We start from the raw sequence: 3049 nt of genomic DNA on the forward strand, positions 1-3049 counted from the left end.
GAGGCTTGACTCTTGGGTCTACGGTGTGGCTGTCTTCCTCCATCTCATCTACCACAACTTCCCTCCCCATGTTTCGCCGACTCCGACGGAGATTGACTTGCAGAGCAATGGTCCAGCAGGCTGTACAGGGAGGAGCTCCAGCTGCTTACGCCCAAGAAATGGAGAGGCTAACCGCTAAAGAATCCCTTCTTCTTGCTGTGAGTCTCAAGTTTTAAGAATTTGTGTATTGTAGTTGATAAGACCTAGCATTTGAGCTTTGAATTTGGGATTATTTATTTATTCAGTTTAAGGATTCTGGGGGATTTTCCAAGCTTCAATTTTTATGGGATTTTTACTTGTTCAAGCTAATCAGGTCGCCATTCTTGGAGGGTCGGTGGGATTTTTTTCAGGGCTGATGTCTTCCACGCAGTAGTTTAGGTGAGTCTTTCTTTGATTTAGAAAGTGATTTTTTCATTCTTTGTTTCAATTTGTTTGGCAAAAGAGATGACTTGCGGCTCATTAGATTATTTTGCATATGCTTTTTTCTTTTTGAACTTTCTCTCACTCTTTTCCCTCGTTGAAGAATAGCAAAATAAAAAGGGTAATCTTTATTTCTCCTTCGACATTGACAAAGAGTTTATAATTTTTGTTAATATTTTTCTACCAATTTTTGGCTTAGGTCTGGTTGTGTTATATGAAATTGATTTAGTTTATTGGTTAGGATTGGTTCTTATTTTTTCAGTTTTGGGGTTTGCATTTGAAGGAAAAAAAAATAGATTTGGGGTTCTGGGTTTGAAGTAGACTCTATGGTTCTACATTACAGTTTTCAATTGAGTGTGTGTTTGAACTTGATTTATCCGAAGATCAGGTATCTAGAATACGTCTTACTTTGATTTTCTTCACGTTTACTGCTTATATAAGATGATATGAAGAGATGTTCAGTAAAACGGTGGGAAGCATATTGTTCATTATCCCAACTTCTACTCACCCTTTCATTCCCTGCTCAAAATTTAATTTTTTTCTTGTTTAAATAGCACCACGGTGTTGGTACTTTGCTGCACCCGCATTTTAACATTTAAGTTTAATCACGATAGGACAACATCAACACCAGAAATGGCGATGGTTTGGCTGATGATCATAGTCATGAGAACCGAAGTGATAGCTTTGATGCTCATCCAAGAGTTGAAGAGAGTGATTCTTCTGAAGATGAGGTTGTGTGTTATTTTGCTTATGAAAATATGTACCTTTCTTGTTTTTTAACACCTAATGTTTTGCTTTTAGTTACTTTTTTTTGGCTGAATTTATTCAACCGCTACTTCTTCTTTTGTTTACATCAAAGTAGGTTGCTCCTCGAAATACAATTGGAGATGTGCCCTTGGTGTGGTATCGGGATGAAAAACATATTGGTTATGATATTTCTAGGAAAAAGATAAAAAAGAAAGAAAAAGAAGATAAATTGCAGTCTTTCCTTGCGAGTGCAGATGATTCCAAAAATTGGTGAGTTTTACATTGTTAGGATACATGTGCTCTACCATTTATGTGCTAAATATGTTTTCTTGTTGTTATGTTGCCTCACTTTTGCTTGGTGCATTTTTACTATATTGCAGGCGCAAAATTTATGATGAGTATAATGATGAGATTGTAGAACTCAAAAAGAAAGAGACCAAACTTATTAGTAGATTGCTTGAAGGAAAGGCACCAGATGCTGACTTTGATCCATATGCGGTATGTATATATTTAGCTGTCCATTTTATTGGTCAATTGTTTGTAAGATTCTTTTCACATAAAATTATCTGTATTTCAAATGCAGCCTTATGTTGACTGGTTCAAATGGGATGGTGCTAAACATCCCCTTTCAAATGCACCTGAACCCAAGAGACGCTTCACTCGTTCAAAGAGCGAAGATAAAATGGCATGCTATTGTCAACTTCATTGTTTCTATATAGAAGTTGGTAAATTTTTTAGTATTTTCTTTTATCTCTAATGTAATGAATGAAATTTATGTTATGTTTTCATTCTGAGCTTTCATTTCACCTACTGGTTGCTGAGATTGAACAATAGAAGTAATTTCAAACATGAGTTTAATTATTCAGGCCTTGCACTTTTGCTGTATCTACAGGTTGTTCGCTATTGTCGGGCTATTCATAAGGGGTTGATTAAATTTGATGAGCCTAAAGAAGAACCATCTGTCTACCTCTTGTGGGGAGATGAATCCAACTCTAACGAAAAGTCTGGGCATTTAGCTTATATTCCTGTGCCGAAGCTGAAATTGCCAGGTACAACTGATCACCTATTTTCTGGAATGAAAATCAACATAGGATTTAGCCCCTTTTTTTCATAATTTTCTTTATTAAATTTTTGTTAAAATTTCCCCTCTTTTAGGTCACGAAGAGTCATACAATCCCTCTAAAGAATATATCCCTACACAAGAAGAGATTAATGCTTATCATTTCGTATATGTATTGACCTTTTGCCTGATTTATTAGATAGTAAAGCAGCTGACAATTTGACTTAACATTGGCAAACATATAACCTTGATCTAAAATCCTTTTGATATCTAATGCAAACATTATTTGATTTTTGCAAATGATCTAGCAGTAAGAGTTTATTTGTTTTGTCTTTTCGTTTAGTTAAAATAACTTACACAACGATCTAGCAGTCTGAGTTTATGTGATTTATTGGTTTTTGCATGCACATACACAACTTTCCTAGGCTCAATGCTGAAGTTATTATATTCAATGTATGTGCTGAATGTTTATGTAGCTTCTCTTAAGAGGGCCCAATTTTTCACAGCATATTTTGTATAGCTTTTCTCAAGTATTTTCTTTCATGTATTTTTTTAAGTTTTGTTTGTTAATTCTGAATTGATGATTCTTATTTTTTGTGAAATTGATTGTTGTTTGTTTGCCATGAAATTTAAGATTTCAAAATTCCTAATTTTATTTTTTCATTTCTCATATTGATGTTGTGCTGTGATGAATTCCTTAATTATGTCTAGGCAACTCAATTATGAATCAAAAAGTAATTTTTTTTTTGGTTGTCTTTCCAAATATAATATTGGTATTTAATT

General features: G+C 34.1%; 1 long non-coding RNA gene across 1 annotated transcript; it reads left to right on the forward strand.

Moving 5' to 3' along the window:
- Positions 1 to 1147: 1147 nt before the first annotated feature.
- LOC133784307 (uncharacterized) lies at positions 1148 to 1887 on the forward strand. The gene is made up of 4 exons (XR_009871262.1): positions 1148 to 1190; positions 1322 to 1476; positions 1587 to 1704; positions 1790 to 1887. It is a non-coding gene; the product is annotated as an uncharacterized LOC133784307 (long non-coding RNA).
- Positions 1888 to 3049: the final 1162 nt, after the last annotated feature.

The sequence above is a fragment of the Humulus lupulus genome, chromosome 6 (genome assembly GCF_963169125.1).
Source record: "Humulus lupulus chromosome 6, drHumLupu1.1, whole genome shotgun sequence".
Taxonomy (NCBI): domain Eukaryota; kingdom Viridiplantae; phylum Streptophyta; class Magnoliopsida; order Rosales; family Cannabaceae; genus Humulus; species Humulus lupulus.